The sequence below is a fragment of the Rhagoletis zephyria genome, unplaced genomic scaffold (assembly GCF_001687245.7).
Source record: "Rhagoletis zephyria isolate East Lansing unplaced genomic scaffold, Rhagoletis_zephyria_1.1 Rzeph_scaffold_12832, whole genome shotgun sequence".
Lineage (NCBI taxonomy): Eukaryota > Metazoa > Arthropoda > Insecta > Diptera > Tephritidae > Rhagoletis > Rhagoletis zephyria.
Window position 1 is genome coordinate 3,730 of NW_016169905.1, and position 4,455 is coordinate 8,184.

Genomic DNA, 4,455 nt, shown 5'->3' on the forward strand with positions numbered 1-4,455 from the left:
ATTGTACCTCAATACTTACATATGTATGTACTTATACCTACATATATAACCAGCTTCGCTTAGTTTACCACTCAACAACAAAAAAAAAACAACAATGCACAGTTGAAAAACTTTTCACTTTTAGCAAACAAAAATCCCTAAATAAAATAAAATATATGTACGTAGTATATATGTAAATGCAGACATGAAATTGTTGCATTGTCCACGTTAACTACAACACAACAACAACTGCAGCAGAAACACACGAAATTTTGTAAAAGTTCCTTTTGTTTACATTTCCACTTAAAATCATTAAATTATACTTCCGTTGTTGTTGTTTGTTGTTTTTGTTTTGCCAGGTCGTAGGGTCAGCCCAGTCGTTTCCACTTAGACGCTTTATGTGACACGCGCGGTATATATCTACGATGTTTTAAGCCTTCTTGTGAACTGAGTTTTAATGTATAAAGTTAAGCCAAAGTTCGGAGTTCAGCCTCCAAGATTATTTTGAGTGAAATTATTGGCTTAGAAAGTATAGTTGATTGAAATTTTGGCCTCTTACTCTTTTAATTGTCCATTTAATTGTAAAAATAAACGAAGGTTTTAAAATTTCACAGAAGTGGAACGTTTCGTTGCCATTGAAATTGCACTATTATTAAATATTTCGATATTTGCTTAGGGATACCAACAACTAAACGCAACTATACAACTTAATTATTTTATAAGGTGTTTAAGAATTCCCAGCATGCTAGTTGCATACTTTTAGGCGCAGCAAAGCTAATTAGTTGATGAACAGATAGGACAGTGAGATAATGCCGAAATATATTTTTTTTAAGCGGAAAACATGAACATTTAATTTTTTTGTCTTCCTTTTTAATATTTGGATTAAACATGGCCGAGTTATAAATGAAGTAACTAGAACGAGGAAAAAAATTTTGATATTAGCTTATTTGAAAAATTGCCTTTACTATTTATGTTTTATTTTTAATTTTTCGACTTGTGAATCCTTTTTTTTTGAAACCTCTTATTTTAAAATCTTTTCTTTTTCGTAATTAAACTAAAAATTCAAAACTCAAAAAATTAAAAATTAAAGTATGTTAAGTGTAGTATTAAGTAAAATTAAAAAAAGAAAAATGTATAATAAATTCAATTAAATAACAATTTTGTTAAACAATTTTAAGCAATTACAAATATGTACAAACATGTTTATGTATGTTCTAGGGGATTGATTATTCGGTTTTTTTTTCAAACATAGTTTTCATGAGAAGTGTAAACTGACTTAAGAAAATTTTATAGGAGTAATCTTTTTCATTTTTTGAACATCATTTTATATGAATTTTTCAGTTTTTTTTTCTGTAAGAGCTTTTCTGCTATATAAAAATAAACATACTAATCTGTGCCTTAAAAAATACAATGAGAATGTGAACAATTAATCCTTTCGCTGTTATTGTTCAATACCAAATTATAACATATTCAAAAAGAAGTGATTTATTGATATTCCGAAATTGTGAAAAGGTTCGCTTAATGTGTCTCTGGGACGTCAATATCTTAAGCAATATTTACATCAATTAACCATATATACATCGCACACCCTCTTCAAGAGAGGCAGATCTAAAATAAAATTAGATAGATTTGTTTGCATAAATAACCTCTTACGATTAATTAATGCAAATATTTATACTCTTTGGAAGAGCGCGTGCAATATGTGCAGGTAGAAATTATATTCTCAATCATTGTCTTTACTTCTCCTCGTCTGTATTCATGGACTTTCCCTTAGTCTCTGGCACGAATAGAGTTACATAGAGTAGTCCAAAAGCAGCAAATGACGCGCAAGCCCACATTGTTGCCGCTAAGCCATAAGCATGCAGAAATGGAGGAAGATTTTCAACATGACAAACCTAAAGCGCTCAATATTGTCACACAGAAGGATACAGCCTTTGAACGGATCTGAAAAAGTAAAAAAAAAAAATATAGAATAATTTTAGGGTCATATATTATTTCAAGCTTTCATGTTGCTTACCTTTGCTTGCTGTACCTCCACCATCACAACCGAGGCACAGGTGGAGACCCATATGGCAGTGAGTATAATAAGCGCCACAAGCATGACTGGTAGCCATGAGCGATACGCCGTTAGATCTACGCTAGTTTTCTCAGCTAAGTAAGCATACATGCCGAAAGAGGACAGACAAATACCCACGGCCGCTGTGGAGGTCATGAGTAAAATTTTGCGGCCATAACGATCCACCAAGCTAATGGCCATATATGCGCCGACAATTTGCACCACACCAAGATGACAGTATTCGTATCGGGATGTACATCTGTTTTGATGCCGCAAATATGCTCGACATGTAACTGAGCAGGGCAAAGTGCCGCTGAAAGTGTAGATAAACATCAATGTGATGCCAATGCTTATGGATTTAAGGCGCGTTTGGTGACTGCGAAAGTGAAAATGAGCGTCATTATGATTTGTTTTTTATTTTTTTATTTTTAATAGAGATATTTAAATTAAATTTAACTAAACTTACAGAAGTCGCGTATTGTGACCGCATTCGCTTGCGTGTTTTGCTTCTTCATCCGTTTTTCAACTCGCAAATTTCATGTTGAATTGCTCGATTTCAAGCTTAGCTGAAGCTTTGTAATTCATATAGAATTTTAGTGAATTCTCCGCAAGCGCTTCCTGCTCGCAACGAAAAGGTATGATGGCGTTTCGGGCAAGTAGAATTCGATTAAAGAAATAGCACCGGCAGTGGTAATACCACGATTGGTATCCAATGATAGGGTACATAAGAGGCTAGTATGTACCGGTAAGCATGCCGGCGTTGAGCGTGAGCGTAAAGAGTGAAGTGAGGCGACCGCGTATGCTATTTATGTTTGGTGTAAGAATGAGGAGTAAAGTATTTAATAAGCTTAAATAAAAGAAGCGCAACTAACCTGGATCGGCGATTTCTCCGATATAGATGGGAATGACCACCCATGTGCCGCCACCAGTCATGCCAGGGCGAAGCGCGCGGCATAGAGATATTCAATGCTTGGCGCAAAATAGACTAGTATCCAAAAGCACTAATATTTTTTGTACAAATGATAATTGTTTTTTTTTCAAATGGTGATGCATATACGCTAGGCGACAGTGAAAGTGTATTTTAATAAAAAAATTTTTGAATGGATCATTTATGAAAAAATAGTTCGTTCTATAATATAAAGTATATATATAAATCAAAGTTTCATACTTTATATAAAAGTTCACAATATTCAAAAAACTTTTCATAAAACTTTCAATTTTTTATTCAGAATTTCTAGAAAATTTTCTAGTACGCGGTTTTGTAGCCCATTCGATTTTAGTGTTAATTTTTTTTTGCGGAGGGTGTACGGGTTTCTTCCAATATAGAAATAAATTGCGACCAAAAAAAAGTTCTAAAAAAATCAACGGTAATTTTTAGCGACTTGAAACTGGCCCTTCACTACTGGGCCACAAAACTGCATAAGTACTTGAAAATTTCCTAGAAATTCTGAATAAAAAGTTTAAATTTTTGACGAAATTTTTTAGAATTTTTTGAACTTTATATGGTCTATATTATAATTAGACTATATTTTTATAAATAATTAATGCAAAAAATTTTTCATGAAAATAAGTAATACTATATTAGAATAAGAGGTACACTTTCATTTGTCGCCTAGTGTTTTTATATAGCCGTAGCCAAACTTACTATATGTGGTACGGCAAGTAAATATATGCACAGCTTACGACCGATGAGATCCAAAAGCAGACCGTAAACTATGGTGCCAGTAACGCCACCAGCGCATACCACGGCACCCAACCAGGAACCCTCCTCCATGGAGGCGCTAAAGTCAAGTGGCGTTTCGATTGGCGACTGTATTTTAGTTACCATGGGCGCGAACCAACCAAGGCCGATGCCGTTGCAATAGGTGATAATGGTAACTAGGCGAAGGAGGTGCGATAGAACATAAGTTCATTAAATTCCTTAATATTTGTTGCGCTCTATAGGCAGCAAAAAAAAACCGAATCGTTCGAGAATTTCAATAATCTGCTAACTGTACTCACCACTCAAGGTCGCCAACAACTGCTTGCGAAATTCGCTGCGGAATACGCCTTCGGAACTATTGCAAAGCTTAAGCAGCATGATGATTAGAATTATTCCTTAAAATTACACCTAATGCGTTAACACTTCCCTTATTCGTAAAATCAGTCAAAAATCAGTTCGAAAGTATCGTTATCCTTGTAAATAAAAGACTCAATTGTTATTGTAACACAATTTTTGTTAATTCATTCTATTAATTATGATGAAATTCCTTTTGTGGACCCCATCACTGTCGCCGACAAACTCGCGTTGAACAACTCGAATTGCCAAATAATCTTAGACTTTTATAGTAGGTGAAGCTAACTCCAAATATCACTTGTTTTCACTTAAGATTAGATGTGTATCTTATTTTTATCTCGTACAAATATTGCATTTCACCACA

At 34.1% G+C, this 4,455-nt stretch overlaps 1 pseudogene; it reads right to left on the reverse strand.

The window, feature by feature from the left end:
• Positions 1–1,715: 1,715 nt before the first annotated feature.
• Positions 1,716–4,115, reverse strand: LOC108377854 (facilitated trehalose transporter Tret1-2 homolog; annotated as a pseudogene).
• Between the last annotated feature and the right edge of the window lie 340 nt (positions 4,116–4,455).